The sequence below is a fragment of the Sylvia atricapilla genome, chromosome 15, assembly GCF_009819655.1.
Source record: "Sylvia atricapilla isolate bSylAtr1 chromosome 15, bSylAtr1.pri, whole genome shotgun sequence".
Lineage (NCBI taxonomy): Eukaryota > Metazoa > Chordata > Aves > Passeriformes > Sylviidae > Sylvia > Sylvia atricapilla.
In genome coordinates this window covers 6,296,465-6,313,084 of record NC_089154.1, presented here as the reverse complement: position 1 = coordinate 6,313,084, position 16,620 = coordinate 6,296,465, and the positions used below count along the sequence as shown (strand labels likewise).

Below are 16,620 nucleotides of genomic sequence, written 5' to 3'. Positions count from 1 at the left end.
TTTTCCCATGCCCTTCATCCCTGTTCCTTCATCCGGTGTTCCCATGTCCTTTCCCTCCGCTGTTTTCCGTGTCCCCCTGCCCTGATCCCTGTTTTCCCCCTGATCCTGTTTTCCCTGATCCCTGTTTTCCCGTGTCCTGATCCCTGTTTTTCCCTGTCCCGATCCCTGTTTCCCGTGTCCCCTGATCCCTGTCTCCCCTGTCCCGATCCCTGTTTTCCCTGTTTTCCCTGATCCCTGTTTTCCCGCACACACGCCGCTCCCCGCCCTGCAGGAGCCGCTCGCCCACCAGCTCCAATTCCCCATCGGGAGCAGGGGAAAAACCTGGAGCGATCCCAATCCCAACTTCCGTGGACGGGGGAAGCGGGGGGGCACATCCAAGGGAATTTTGGGATTAGGAATGTGGCTGTGTCACAGGGAGGAATTTCTATCCAGGCTGGAGGGGATTTGAACCGGGGATTTTCAGTGTTTGGAGTGAGGAATTCTCCGGGATAAAGGGAAAAACTTGGATGTGCTGGGATTTGGGGCGAGGACAGGAAATTTGGGATTTGGGGAAGGGGAGGGAATTTTCAACATTCCCGGTGTTGCTGGCTCTGATCCCAGTGCTGTGCCTGGAGTTTTGTGGGATCAGGACACTCCTGCATCCCATGGCTCCAGGGAAAAGGGCACATTCCCAAATTCCCGGATCTTTGTCCCAGCCGGATGAGCCCAGAGCGGGAGGTAGGTGTGTCCATGCCCTCGGATCCCATGGAATGGCTGAATCCAGGGAATTCTGGCTTCCCCTCCCATCCCAAAATCCATCCCCGGGCAGTCCTGGCCCATCCCGCTGATCCTGGGATTTGAGGGGAGGCCAAATTCCTGGGCTCTTGGAATTCTCTGTCTGCTCCTGTGGGGCTGAAAAGACATGGAATCCACAGGTGGCCAGGACACGGTGATAGATTCCTGGAATCCTGGGAAGATCCAATGGGATGAGCACAGAGGGAAAATCCACCTCCTCCCCTTCCCAAGAGCTCTCAGGAGCATGGAAAGCTGGGCTTCAAATCCCAGGATTTCTTGGAATTCACTGGGAATTCCTGGATCAAACCAATTCCCTGCTCTGCACCTCCCAGCTCCCAAATTTCCTGGATACAAAATCCCCTGGGATGAGGAGTGTCCATGGCTGAGGGAGGAATGCTGGGAGAGTTTGACTGGATTGAACCCCCATTTTAGCCAAATCCAGGGAAAGGCCTGCTAGGAATTCAGTGCAGATTTCCAGCCCAGGGAATATTCCATCCCAGCCAGGGAATCCTTGGATCAGCCGGATTTGGGAGGAACAGCTGCAAAAATCCCTTTCCTTGGAAGCTGCAGCTCCAGCCTGATCTCCTGGAGCTGTTCCATGCATGGAATGGTCTGGAAAAACCTCTGGAATTATTTTCCTTAACCCTTCCTTCGGGAAAAGAAAAGGATCTACAAGTGAATGAATTTGGGAGCCTGGAATATTCCCTCTTCCCTTTCTTCCCTCTTTGCCTTTATTTCTTTGGATTGAATTCCTCGTTTTCCACTCAGGGAACATTTCCTCGTTTTCCAAAGCAAATCTTCCTTTTGAGCAAGCCACTCAGAAAAGCAGGAAGGGAACGGAGCTTCCTTATAAAATATTCACCGGCTGAGCTCCCTGGAGCATCCTGAGGAATTTTGGGATGTGGGATAATGAGGCTCTGCTGCTCTTCCTGCATTTCTGCCTCCTCCCGCCTCATCCTTATTCATGTGCCCTTTCCATGACTTCGGGATGGCTCTTCCTGAAGGAACTTCGGATCCCTTTGTTCCTGCTCGAGGAAGGGAAAACACCTCTGGAAAAATGGGAATTTCCTTCATGGGATTTGTTTTGATTGAGGGGACTTTATGGAAAATCCATTCCAGCCCTGCCATGGACAGGGACACTGGAATTCTTCCATCCCAGCCTTTTATCAAAACTGGAAAGTATTCTGATGGAAAGAAGGGGGAATTCTTTTCCTCCTGGGATTTTCTGGAGCACAAGAAGAGCCTCCTGGAAAAGCTTTCCCATTCCAGGAGGAACATGGAGGCTCCTGCTGCTGCAGTCATTCCCAGGATGGCTCATTTTCCTCTTTTCCATCTTTTTGTTAATCCTAAAATCCCACTTTTGGGAGGCTGGGATCATCCAGGATTGCTCCTGGAATGGTTTGGATTGGGAAGGGACCTTAAAGCTCATCCCATTCCAACCCAAACATTTCCCATTATCCCGGGGTGATCCAATCCTCATGCAACCTTTCCTTGGACCTTCAGGGATCCAGGGAGCAGCCACAGCTTCTCTGGGAATTCCATCCCAGCCAGGAATTCCTTCCCAGGTCCCAGTTATCCTATTCCCCCCCCTTTCTTCCTGTCATTCCATACCCTTGGGAGTATTCCCACTCCACCTTTCCTGGAGATTTCAATTCCTTCCCACCCAGCTGAGGGGATTTTCCAGCCTGAGGTGTTTTATCTTTTTTTTATTATTATTTTTTTTTTCCCCCCCCAGGAATTCTTCATCCTTGGAATGAAAAGAGGGAAATCCAGGAAGAGTGGGAACACCGGGAATTCAAACCGACGGAAAAGCGGGATAACGAGAGCAGAGAGTGGGAGAGATTCCAGCGGGAGTGAGGTCAGCGGGAATCCTCGGCAGGAAAACCCGCCCGGTTCCCATGGAAACGCCCAGCCACGATTTCACACTCCACGAGTTTCAAGTCAGATTCCATAAAAAAAAACCCCAACCAAAACCACGGGAAAAACCCAGGGATGGAATCCTGAGGGAACCCCGCCAGCACCTTTATTTTTCCTTCCTGGAATGTGTGGATAAATAGGAATATTTGGGAATGGAGCACAATTCCAAGGAGTTGCTCCCAGTTCTGACACTTCCAGGTGATTTCCAACATTCCAGAGGGTCTGGAATTATTTTTGCTTTGGCATGATCAGAGGCACAAGGGGCTTAAATTGGAAATTAAAGGAATTTTAAGGTATAAATGAAAGGAAATTAAGAAAAAAAGGGAAGTAGGAGGAGCTCGGAGGTCAAGAATCAATAAAAATCCTGATTTTCTTCTTGGGAAAAATATGGAATTGCTGGATTTTGGGAGAGAAAAAGGAATTTTAAGGAGGATTTCTATCGGCAATGAGAGGTTGCCATGGGAAACCAGAATTCCAGCCCTGAGGTGGGAACTTGGGAATTCCTGAGTAGAGCAGGAATTCCCTTCCAGCAGCAAAGCCCGGGAAAGAGGGGAAATCAGGGAATGCAGCTGGAAAATCCAATTAAAAAGGATAAAAAAGGCAAAAATCCCAAGTTTGGACTGTTGTGGATCCTGAAGGGTTGGAATTGTGGGAAAAAATGGGAAGGGTTTTTCTGGGATGAAGTGAGATGAGTCGGAATGGGAATTGACAAAATGATTCAATAATTGAGCCTCAAAAACTCAAATAATCCAGATTTTTGGGGATGATTCCCGAACTCCAGTGGCAACGCTGGGCTAGGCAAATTTGGGAATTCTTTCCCAAAAGAAATCCAGGAATTTAGCCCTAAACCAGGAGTAATCATGAAACTGAATTGGGAATTTTGTTCTTCTTTATCTCCTCTGAGACACACCAGATAAATTTATTTGGGCCCAAATATCCCAAAAATCCGCTTTAAATGGGAAATAAGCCAGGAAGGAGCCCCATGGACAGCCTGGAATTTTGGGAAGCTGCTCCAGCTTTCCCTGGGAATCCTGCTGGAATGAAAACCCCCCTGCAGGGCAATCTGGAGCCTTTGGAATCACAGAATTTGGGAATGGTTTGGGATGGAAAAACCGCTCCAGTTCCATCCCAACACCTACCACAATTCCAGGTTGTTCCAAGCTCCATCCAGCCTGGCCTTGGGCATTCCCGGATGAGGCAGCCACGGATTTTCAGGAATGTTTTCCAGCCTGCACAGCAGGGAGTTTAGGGGAGTTGTGCATTCCCAGCATGGAAAACGCTATTCCAGAGAGAATTTGGGATGGAGGCTGGGCTGGACGTGGGGAAGAAGCAGAGAAGAAGAATCTGCATTGGGAGCAGAGCAGATAAAAAAGAAAAATTCCCAATTCGTCCTTGGAATGTGGGATGGGAATGGGAAGAACCTCCTGGGCCCTGTAGGGAGCTCATCCCCGCCTTTCCCAATCCCACTTTAACCCCATGATCCCACTTTTCCCCGGGCTAAAATCCCCTCTGTGGAGGATCCTTTCAGCCCCTGGATCATTCCCAAAGATCTGTTCCTATCCAGGCTTTTAGAGCCAAATCCAGGATTTACAAAGCCGCGCTTTTAGAGGCCTCCCCATGAATATTTAGGCCGGAGCTGCAGGGATGGGAGATGCTCCAGAGGAATTTTCCGGAATCTCCCGGCTGGATTTGCTGGGATGAGCTCGGATCTTCTGGGGTTGTCCTTCCCCCAGGGGCTGCAGCATCCAGGGAAAGTTCTGGAATGGGAAATGTTTTCTCTTCTGGACTTGGGATCAGCCCAACAGTTCCCGTGTGGGATGGAGGCTCCTGGTTTTCCTTGGGTTTTGTGGATTTGTGAGGGAATTCCCAGCTCTGCAGCCCCTCAGGAGGCTCAGGATATTCCTGATGATCCCAGAAATCCTGAGCAATCCCACAAATCCTGAGAGATCCCATACTTCTCCTACCTGGATCTAAAATAATTCCCAACCCGCTCCAGTGTGTCCTGCTGCTCTTTCCTTCCAGGATCATCAAATCTTGAGATCACAAAATCCCAGGAAAGTTTGGGATGGGAAAGATTTTAAAGCTCATCCAATTCCATAGGCAGGGACACTTTTCCTTATCCCAAATTTCTCCAAGCCCCATCCAACTTTGGAGACTGGCAGGGATGGGAATTCTCTGGAATATCCTTGCCCATCCCAAATCCTGGGATTCTGATCCCTAAAAGCTGCTCCAACAAAAGAACTTTGAGGGCCAGGAAGGTTTTTTTTTCGCCTGGGATTGGAGGGGCAGGAAAACTCTGGGAATGTTTGGGAGTTGTTGATGTTGTTGGTCTGAGGTGATGTTGGATTTTGGAGGAGGAAAAGTTTCCTCCTCTTCCCGAAATTCCCCTCTCCAGGTGTGGGATCAGGATCAGGCGGGAAAGAAACTGGAAGACAAAAATTGTTGGTGACTTAAAGGAAAAAAATCCCAATAAATCAATTTTTAGGGAGAGTTCAGGAAGAGAATGGGATAAAGATGGAGCAGAATTCGTATCCCAGGAGTGCTGGAGATTCCCAGCTGGATTTATCCAACCCTGCTGCTGCTCCGGGATGGGAAATCCCCAATCCCCAGGATTTCAATGACATAAACCATGGAAATGCAGAAAAAATGGAAAGGAAAAGGTGAGAAAATGAGCATTCCCTAAAAATACCGATTTTGCTTCTTTTATGACAGCTGGGGATAACAACTGGAGCATTGGGAATAAAATTTGGGAATTCTGGACAATATCAGAGTGGGATGGGTAGAGAGGGAAATCTGGGAATGGGAGGATTATGAACGTTTTGCCCTCAGTATTTGGGATATTTAGGAATATTTCGGAATGTTTTGGGATAGTTGGGGATATTTAGGAATGTTTAGGAATATTTGGGAATATTTGGGGATATTTAGGTATATTTAGGTATATTCTGAAATATTTAGGAATATTTTGGGATATTTTGGGGATGTTTTGGAATATTTGGGAATTTTCTCTCAGTGTCTCCATGAGACCACAGTGGGGATAGGAAGGAGCCTGGAAATCCCAGGAAAAAGGGATGAGGAGAAGCCTGAGCCCCATTTCCAGCAGCACCAGCAATTCCAGAGGCCCTCAGAGCTGGGGCTGCATCTCCTCATTTCTATCCTGAAAAAAAAATCCGGGATAATTTGGCCAAAAACGGAGCTTCCGGGGCTCTCACCTCATTTTTTGGGATCATCAAAACATTCGGGCTCATTTGACCCTTCCTGCTCCTGGTTTTTAGAGGCCAGATAAGGAGCTCATCCCAATTATCCGTGGAAAAGATGAATTCCATTTTTTTCCCAGCTTCATTCCTTCCTTGTTATCCCCCCCAAAAAATGATCATCCAAGCCAGGAGGCCGAGGAATTTCCTGGATAACAAAGATAAATTAAATTACTTTATTCCCCTGCTGGCCCAAGGAGGTGAAATCCTCCCTGAACTCATCCCTGAAGGATTATCAGGAATAAACTCCGACTTTTCCAAGGTTTTTAACCCGGCCTGAAGGTTTCCCGACCTCATTCCAGGCTGAAAATTCCGATTGGAAAAGTGCTGAGCTTCCCCAAAAATAATCACGGCTCAGCAGTGGAATTCTGGGAATTGGAGGTGCCGACCTGAATTTCAGGAATGCAAAGTTTGGATGAGGGAAGGAACTTTGTGGGGAATATTTAGGAAGTGCAAGTGGCTTGATTCCAGTTATTCCAAATATCATCCAGAATTCCCTTAAAAATGGATTTCCTGGAAAATGCCACCAGCGTTGCCTTCAAATTTCCCTCTCTTGGTTTTCCCGCGTTTCATGAAATCCCTGGAAAGGTTTGGGTGGGAAATTTCATTCCAAATCCCAGCTTCCTCCAAATTCTGGCCTTGGATTTTTCCAGGGATGGGGAATTTCCAGCTTGTCTAGAAAACAGGGAATTAGAGCGGTTCCGGTCGTGGCTCTCCCACTTGGATATCAGCTGGGATAAATCCCAGAAATCGCCACTTTTCCCTCGTTTATTTCAGGGATACCGTGATCCTGAGGGCTCCTGGAAGCAGAGAATTCCAGGGATTTGGATGAGCGGGATTCAGGCTCCAACGTGCTCCAGAGGAAATCCTTGAGTTCATTCCCTGCTCCTGGAAGAGCAGAAGGAAATTCCGAGGAGGGTCTGATCGCGTCCAAGGATTTTCCCATATTTGAAGGTCAGCCCCAAATCTTTCCCGGGATGGGATTTTTCCCGGTTTTTCCCTGGAAAAGAGGCGGCCAGCAGAGGGCACACGATCTATGGAGATGGGATCCCGCTCCCAACTCTTCCCGAACTCCTTTTCCAAGAGGACAAATGGAGGCAGGAAGCGACATTCCCAAGGTTGGGGAGGGTCGGGAATGGGATCTGGGGTCCGCCAGAACTTCCAGGAATTTGGGATGTGATTAAGGAGCAGAAATCCCTGGCTGCTCTTTCCCAGAGATTTGGGATCCCTCAGAACTTCCAGATATTTGGACTTTAGGATCAGAAATCCCTGGATGTTCCTTCCTAGGGATTTGGATTTGGGATCCCTCAGAACTTCCAGGAGTTTGGACTTTAAGGACCATAAATCCCTGGATGCTCCTTCCACGAATCTCAGATCCCTCAGAACTTCCAGGAGTTTGGGATGTGATGAAGGATCAGAAGTCCCCGGCTGTTACCTTCCAGGTTGGGTGGGAATGCCATCAATCCCAATAAAACCAGCGGAGCATTAAAGAAGCCGGGAATGATCCATAAAAAAATCATGGCAAGGGCCGGACGTGACTCCCAGAGCAGGAGCAAACCCCGGCGGTTGTTCCCTGGTGCCTTTGGACTGAGGTTTGTCCTTCCTGATCCATCCTCAGCCAGAACATTCCCTGCTCCATCCCAAACTTTAGCAGGGATGCAAATTCCCCTCTGGATGCGCTCCTGCATCTTGGATTGGACTTTGAGGCTGGAAGGGAAAAGCCAAACAATTTCTGGGATGGGAAAGGGATCGGGAGATCCACAGATCCCAAATTCAATTATTCTTCCTAAAACATCCCAAATTTATTTCTCCCGACATTTCCTGGATGTATCCCTGGCTGCGTGAACTCCTCCAACACATCCAGCTCTCCATCAGCATCCCGGATAATTAATTTAGGGAATTAGCAAAAATTCCAATGATTTTGTCCTCTTGGATTTGGGATTTGGTGTCACCAAGGGGAAAGGGAAAGGGAAGGGAACTGTGCAAAGCAGGGATTGCACTGGAGATTCCACACTTTTCTCCCAGCTAATTTGGACAAATCCTAAATTCCAGAGGGAAGATGTGGCTGACAGTTGGTGGAGCTCTTCTGGAGTTTCCCACTCCAGAGTTCTCCAGCTCAGGATAATGAAGGGACTTTTAGAGGGCAGCAGGAGATGGAGTAAAATGGGAATGGGGAGAAGGAGGGGCCAAGCCATGCCTCAATCGCATCCCAAAAGCAGGCAGTAAAATTCCTGGCTTTCCAACAAGGTGTCAGGAGAGTGGGATGTTCCCAGGAGTGCTGAATCCATCCCCAAATCCATTCCCAAATCTATTCCCCAAATCCATCCCTGGAGCTGCTGCAGTTTATGGAAAGGATCCCACACTTTCCTGGCATGAGGATTTATTCCCTCCCATAATTCCTGAGGATCCCACAAGGAATTGGGAGGAGCAGGGCAGATCCTGCTCTGTTTATTCCAGAGTTAATTCATTTGAGTTGGAATTAATTAAAGTTTATTTTTTTTCCACCCAGACACCTTCCACTATTCCAGGATGCTCCAAACCCACCTTGAACAATTCCAGGGATGTGGCGGGAGCAAGGATCCTCCTTACCGTTCTGGAATTCTCTTTCCCAGAGTCAGAAATCCCAAAAGTTTGGGAAACAATGTGGCTGAGACCCCCGTGTGAGCTGGGAACCCAAATCCTTCAGAATTCCCACAATCTCGCCCTGATTTCATGGAAAAACCTCGGCAGGAAAGGGCAGGAAACAGAAGGAATTCAACCCCAGGAAAGGAATGAAAGTGGAATTCAACTAGAAGGAGATCCTGGTGATTCCTTTCCCATTTTCCCATTATTTTCCCATTTTCCCATGTGCCTCATCCCAATCCTTCATCCCAAATCCCTCCGATCCAGGTTGGGATCCCTCAGATCCAGGTTGGATCATCCTGAGATGAATTTTTGGGAATGCTTGGATTCCGTCCTCGAGGTCTTTTCCATTCCTCTCTCTCCTGCTTTGTCCCTTTGTATCCCCCACTGAAATCGCCACACCCTGCTCATCCCAACCTGGAACATCCCAGAAATCCCTGGAATTGCCGATGGATCCCGGCTCTTTAGGAGCCCCATTAGGCTCAGCTTTGGAGCCGCCCGAGCTCTCTTCCCAATCCATTCCCTGTTATTACCCGGAAGAACATCGGGAGCTGCGTTGGCAAATGGAATGGGCTGCTGGATAATGAACTCCTGAAAATATTCCAGGGGACGGGAACCCGTCCAGTCCCGGACTGAAATCCCATCCCCGCGCCCCTCGAACGCAGAAAATTCACGGAATTCAAAGGAATTCCATAGGAATAAAACTTCCCGAGAGGAGCAGAAGGGCTGGAACCTGGGAAGACTTTCCCCGAGCTGTTTCTTGGGATCCCGGCGAGTTTCTTGGGATCCTTGGGAGCTGAACCCCGGAGCAGCCGAGCTGAGAGCTGAGCTCAGTCCTGACACCGCTCCTCCCTCCGGCCTGGGCTCGCACACGGGCTGGAGGGCGGATCCCCTTTTTTGGGGGGATCCATCTCTCTTTTTAGGGACTCATCCCCCCTCTTTTGGGATCAGCCCCGCTTGGAGGTGCCGGCGCCGCGCAGGATGGAGCGGAACCGAAGCCGCGCCTCCCGCTCCGAGCCCTGCCCGTTTGCGGAGGGTCCCCGGCGCGGTGCCCCCCACCCGTGGGTGCGCTGCCGCCCCGCAGCGCGGAGCCCGAACAAAGGCGGGGAGGGGGCGACGCTGCGGGGCTGCCCCGGCGGCTCCTCCCGCCCCCGCCCCCGCCGCCCGCGCTCTCCCCTCCCCTCGCTCTCCCTCCTCCCCCGGTAAATCCGAAGTTTCCTGTTGGGCACGGGCGAAGCTCGGCGGAGCTGCCTCCTCCTCGCTCCTTGGGATTTACCGTCGGGAGAGGCGCGGGAAGGGCCCCCGCCACCACCTCCTCCTCCTCCTACTCCTCCTCCTCCTGCTGCTCTTCCTCCTCCTCCTCCTCTCCCCAGCCTTCCTCCATCCTCCATCCCCGCGGGCGGGCGCCGCACGCCGAGCCCATCCCCTCCCTCCCCTCCCCCCCCGCTGGATTTTGGGGGTGCCACCGTGCCCGGGGGTGACTCGGCCGCCCCCCGCCAGCCGCGATTGTCGCCGGTCCCATGTGAGCTGCAAGGCACGGCTATGCCCCTGGGGACACCGCGCTCCGCCCAACTAAGGTAGGACAGACACCCCCCACGAACCCACCGCGCCCCAAAATTCAACCCCCGGCAGGCTCCTCCGGGGGCTCCCCGAAGGGTGGGGGGCACCCCCGGCTCGCCGGGGGGAGGCGGCAGCGGCCGCGCCCGGCGGAGGCTCGACCTCCCTCCGCCCGCCTTTGTTGTGGCTGGAGCGCCGGGACCCCGGCGGAGCATCCCCGGGGAGCCTCGGGGGGAGCAGCCGGGGACGGAGCCCGGCCCTGACCCGCTGCCCTCGCCCCGCAGGTGCCGCTGGCCGTGACCATGAGCTCCGGCGAGAGCCGAGAGCCGCCGCGCCCGGCCGAGGTGCGGGTGCCCATCACGGCGCTGCCGGCTCCGCGCCGCCCCGCCGAGCAGCCGCCCGAGGATGCCGGTACCGGCTCCGGCCCCGGCTCCGGCTCCGGCTCCAGCAGCGGCTCCCCCGGCCGAGATCCGCCCGCCGAGCTGGGCTCCGAGGAGGAGGAGCAGGTGCCTTACCCGGCGCTGGCACCCACCGCCTTCTTCTGCCTCAAGCAAACCACCCGCCCGCGCAGCTGGTGCCTCAGGCTGGTCTGTAATCCATATCCTTTCCCTCGGGACACCCCTCGGGACACCGCGACACCCTCCGGGACCGTCCCGTGGCCGGAGCATCCCGGCGGAGCCGCGCGTCCCCCGCTGCCGGCAGCGCCCGGGGATGCCCCGGAGGCAGCGGCGTGTCCTCGGTGTGTCCCCAATCCCGGCTGGCAGAAGGGGACAAGGCGGATTTGGTGGCAGCGGGACATGCGGGGAGCGTGTCCCCAGTGTGTGTCCCCGGTGTCGCCCGGCTTGGGGACACGCCAAGGTCCCGCAGCGGCTCCGCGCGAGTGTCCGGGACGGGCAGGACGGAGCCGCTCAGGGGGGTTCGGAACCGCGGCCCCCCCACCGAAATTCCCAGAGGGGGGGAAAAAAAAAGAAAAAAAAAAATCCCTTAACTCCACTCGCGGCTCTCCGGGGTGGGGAATCATCAGAATTCCAAAGGCGACCTTGATTTTCTTGGAATGCCGGGGGGGCAGCAGCCCCTCCGCTGTTTATATAAGAGCCGCGAGTGCACGGGAGCTTTCCCGACGTGGAAAAATGGAGCTGGAGTTGCTTCGGGAAAGGCGCATTCCCGAAAAAGTCCCCTCCGCTTTTGTTCTGCTGCAACTTGCAGGGAAGGAAGGGAACAGTGAATCCCTTAAATCTCCGCCGTTCCCGGTGTCCTTTCCTGGCTTTAGGAATGTTAAATAATCATCCCAGCAGCGTTTTTTCCCTCCGGCTCGTGACATCCAGGAGATGGAATTTTCCCCGGAATGCTGGGTGAGAGCGAGAGTTGTCAGTCTGGGCCGGGAATCTTTGGGAAGTGAGCTTTTAGCACGGGCATTGTGTGGAGAATTCCTGCTTTTCCCTGTCCCCCCATCCCCTGCCTGCCTCTCTCTCTATTATTTATTCATTTATTAACCTCATTATTTATTAATCAGCTGATTATTGATCGGCTTTAGCTCCCCACACAAACCCCTTGTTCTCCCCAGCAGGAATTGCACATTCCCCCCGGGAATGCTGCCTCGGGCTGGGAGCTGCAGGAATAATCAGAGAGGGGGAAAAATCCCACAGTTTTTATGGATTTGGGGCTCCTTTTGTTTTGCGAGAAATGTTGCCCAACTTTGGTTCTGCAGCGATCCCTAAAAACACTCAGGGATTCATTAAGGGTTGGGTTAAGTCAGGGAAAATCCCTTTCCTGGTTTTTTTCCTCTGGAAAATGGAGCTCCTTGGCCCCAGCTGATTTCTTGGCTCTGCCCTCGTTGGGTGAAGCCTCTGCTCGCAGCAAGTCTGGCCTTAAATTGCTGAAATTCCTCTTCCCAAAGCGTTCCTTGCTGCTTGAGCCAGGCCTAACAACGCCAGTGCCACCCTGGGTGCTCACTCCAGCATTCCCCAGAGCTGGAAAAATGGGATTTGGGGCAACTGCAATCGGGATTTCCAGCCCTGAGAGGGGACATGCGAGGGTAGGAAGGAAGAGTTGATGCTTGAATATTTCAGGGATTGATAATTCCATAGGAAAATGGGGATGGAGCTGGCCTTGGGGAGGGCACTGTGTTGTCACAGCCAGGAGTGAGTCAGGATGGATTTATTCCCGAATCCAGGTGCTCGTGTTGGAAAACTTTGGAAGTCAGTGGGAGGAAAAGGAGTTTCCTTTGGATTTGGGTTGGTCTCTGGGCTTGGCATTCCTGAAACCTCCTCTGACAGGAGGAGAATTCCAAGGCAGGTTTTTTTTTTTTGGGGGAGAGGGTTCAGGTGTGCTCAGGCTGAGTTTGGATTTTCCTGTTGGGAATTCCCAGCAGAGCACTTTCCTTTCCCGAACTTTCCCCATCAGACAAAACAGCTGCTGGAAATAGGGATGGATTTTTAACAGGAATTCCATAGAACTCCCAGGATTTCTGTGCTTGGATTGCAGCTCTTGAGCTCACAGCAGGAGGGATGAGCTCCTTGCTGCGATTTATTCCCATTTTTCCAGCCTCCACAATCAAATCCTCTCATTACATTTTTCGGGAAGAGCTGGTTGGGATTTTTGGAGTCACCTCAGAGCAGGATTTGGCTCTGGGTTTGTTGGACCAGAGGCACCTGGAAAATGGGGGTTCCTGGGACTGGGAATAATCCCACAGAGAGGGACCCTTGGGAAGCAGCTGGGTGAGGGGACTGGAGCAGGAGCAGTGAGATGAGGGCTGGAATTCCTGGGAGATTTTCCCCAAGGGAAAAGACCCCACGGAGGGACTTTCTGCCTGTGTAGGTCTGGATTCTCTTCCCGCCCTTCCCTAAGAACAAATCCATAAACCAGGAAAAAGAGTGTTGGGATTGCCACGGGATTTATGGAAAGGAGAGACGGGACTGGGAATGTTCCCAAAATCTTTGGATTTTCCTGAGCACCCTCCTTGGATGGAGCTTTTGTTGTTTTTTTCCAGGGAAGTTGACCTTGCTCCTGCTGGAATTCATTTGGTGGGAAGAGGGAAAGGTCTCTCTCTGAGCCCTCCAGTTCCCAAATCCCTCTTTTCCCTATGTCTGCTGGTTTGGAAATTCTGTGAAATTCCAGCTCCAGGCTCCGATTTCCAGCAGCTCCTTGGGGCCGATCCCATGGGATGCTCCAGGAAGGGAGCTGCCTTTGGATGAGGCACCCAAAATTCCAACTGTGCTTCCATCCCATAAATCCCACGGGAATCTCCCGTTTCCAACCCAGATTTTCCAAGAACCTCCCAAATATCCATTCCAGATATTTTCGGGAATCGGAGCCATCCCAGCCCTGTGGGCCAGAGCAGGTGGGAATCTTCCCAAAAAACGTGATTTGTGCGGAGCTCAAGCAGGAAAGGCTCCCTGGGAGGCTTTGGAATGGCTAAAAAAAGCTGGAGCCGGGTTCTGGAGGGGACAGGTGGGGCGGGATCAGGTTACGGAGCCCGGAGCATTCCCGGGAAACATTCCCAGCCGGAGGCACCAGCGGGAAAACGGGGCTGGAACCACCCTTGGGGCTTTGAACAGCGCCGGGAAATGCTGGGAACAACCTGGGGAAATGGAAAAAGCTCCTGCTTTGCCTCCTGCCTCCGCTTCCACAGGCTTGGGTTCGTAACACCAATTCCAGCTGGGAATTCTTGAGGAAAAGCGCTGATCTGGGGGGTGGGAGCATTAATTAGGAGTGTGTTAATTCAATTAATCCCAGCAGGGACACTCTGGGGTCACTTTTGCTGGGCAGTGGCATTCCCTGAATTTTCTGAGTGCAGGAATCTCTCCCCGAGGTCCAAGGTCACCTCAGTCCCAATTCCCACCCCAAAAATCACGGATCACAGCAGACAGACAACCCAAACTTCATTTTGGGGTGATCTAAATGGGATTTTCCCTCAAATCCAGGTGGATTTTCCCTGCTGGGCTCCAAATTTCCCGTGTTTTTTTTTTTTTTTTTTTTTTTAAATACACCTAAAATCGGGATCAAACTTCCTCATTTTCCTTGGGATTGGATCTCCTATGTCTGTTTATTCCTGGAGGGCCGTGGGCAGAGTTTTGGGGATTTGGGATTTGCCTTCCCTTGGGGTCATTCCCTGCCTTTTCCCCTCTGGGTTCATGGAAACCTGGAATGTCACCTGAGGGTTCCCTTGGGAGAAGTTGGAAGAATATCCTGGATTTTTGGCTCATGGATGTGACCCCCGATGTGGAGGAAAGCTTGGAATACATCCCAGGACGTCTCCAAGGGGTTTTCCCTTTGGAAAACTGGGAAAATGGGATGGAGGGATGGGAGGAACAGCGCTGGGAATCTGCTTCCAAGCCTGGCTTTTCTAGGATCCCTTTATCCTAATCCATGTTTTATTGCCAATGGATTCCAGAGTTATCCATCCCTGCATTCCCAGATCCAGGGTTTTTTCCCAGAAAATAGGGATTCAGTGATTCCAGGGTGGTTTTGTGGCTGCTTTTCCTCTTCTCCTGATTTAGTTTAAGTTTTTCTGGGCTGGATATACCTGGGAAAATCCTCTCTGGTGCAAACTGGGAGGCACCAGCTCATCCCATTGGATTTTCCTGAGGATTCCTCACAATCTCTGGGAAATATCCAGAAAAAAAAAATTCCCTATTTCAGAGCAGTCTAATTCCCATTTTCCATGGTATTTATGGATGCACGGATCCATGGAAATCCCAGACTCCCCTTGGCTTTTCCAGTTGCCTTCAGTTCCTCCCCTCAAATTTGCTGGGAATCAACAAATCCTGTTCCAGTTTGGAGTTTGGGCTGGAATTTTGGGATGTGGATTGAATCCAGGTGTGTTTTCCAGCATTTCAGGATGGCAAATTCCTTGGAAATGTGGACCAGTGTATCCCAGGAGCTGAACTGGGAATGCAGCAGATCCCAAAGCTCCAGATCATCCCTAGGGATGGATTTGGGGAGTGGGATCCCAATTTTTCCCCAGATATTTTCTGAATGACCATCCAGCTTCTCTGGGATGTCTTGCTGGTTTTTAGGGAATTTTTTAATGGAAAAATGGGATTAGATTGATTTAAACTTTGTGTTTGGAGGCTTGGGCTGATCCCTTGGGAGCCAAATCCTGACTTTGCTAAGCTCCAGGTGGAATAATTCCATTGGAACATCTGGGATCGCTCCAGTTTGCAGTCAATAAACTGGGATTTCCCGAGATTTTTCTCCCTATGTGTGCATGGATTTGGGATTTGTTTCCCAATCCTTGCTGCAGCCAAGAATTCCTGCTTCCCACATCGACTTTCCCTTGGATTTCCCCCATGATTCCTGGTCTGAGATCTCCTCGGGCTGCTGGGAATCCAGGAGGAATCCCAAGGATCCAAAGCCATCCAGGTGTGTTTTCCTTCAATCCCTCAGAATTCCATCCCCTGGAGCTCCTGCCCAGCATTCCAAGGCTGGAATTCCTCATGAAAGGAATATTTCCCAAATATTTCCACAGATGCTGGAAACTCGGATTTTGCTCTTAATTCTTATGGCAGCAGCTGCTGCCTGGGGCAAATCCCTAAATCCCCAATCCCTAAACCTTTAAGGAAAAGACACTTTTAGAGGGAATATTTCGCTGCCTGGGATAGGAGGGGAGTTACTCCAGGGTTATTCCATAATTGCAGCTAGGAGTTAATTCCAGAATTTCCAATCCTTTTCCTGAAGCAGCGAGGGAAGGAATTTGAGGGTGGTGACCTCCCTGGAAATCCAGGAATGGTCACTCCGGAGCAATCTGGGAAACTTTGACAAAAAGCAGCTGGAAAAGACAATTTTCCCTCTTGTTTTCCCCGGATAAAAATCCGCTCTGGGCACGGCAGCAGGAGCAGGGATTTGGCAGGGGATGAAATGCTCAGCTCCGGGATCTCATTTTCCCTCTTTCCACAGACAGATGGGAATTGTGTGAGCTCACAATGCTCCCAGTATTTGGCTGGGTTTTTTTCCCAGAAAATCCAGAGGAATGGGATGGGCTTGGGGGGTGTGTGTGTGCAGTTATTCCAGGTGGGAATTCCAGCTGGGTCACTGCTCCCAATTCCTTCCCTCCATCCTGGCAGGGAGGATTTGCCCAAGATATCCAAAATCCTGGGAGATCTTGCTGGAAGCAGGAGCTGCAGTGGGGATTTTTAGGATTCCCGAGGGATGGAGGATGGTGGATGGATGTGACAAACAGGGACGTTTCGGGAAGAGCATCCCCTGGGATTCCTCTGGAGCTCATCGTACCCAAACTCTTTGATCCTCTCTGCCTGTTTGTGTTTGTTTGGATTTTCCTGCCGTCCCAGGAATTCCTGGGGGATTTGGGATGAGAACACAGGTGTTTCCATGGATTTCTGCTCCCGTCTCCGAGGAAATGCAGATGAGGAACTGACACCTCCTTTCTCGGGAATGACAGCGAGGGAAGGACGGGAGACAAAGCAAAACGTGGGATTTGGTGCCACAAATGGGAATCCTTTGGGATCGGCATCAGGAAAGGGCTTATTCCAAGGGCTGC

The 16,620-nt window shown here is 51.5% G+C and overlaps 1 protein-coding gene across 1 annotated transcript in view; it reads left to right on the top strand.

Annotated features, from left to right (window-relative positions):
* Nucleotides 1-16,253, top strand: part of CHTF18 (chromosome transmission fidelity factor 18) — a 371,533-nt gene extending 355,280 nt beyond the window's left edge. Inside the window, exon 23 of the mRNA XM_066330398.1 lies at nt 16,241-16,253. The gene's annotated coding sequence lies outside the window, so the exon portion shown is untranslated. The remainder of the gene's footprint in view (nt 1-16,240) is intronic.
* Nucleotides 16,254-16,620: the final 367 nt, after the last annotated feature.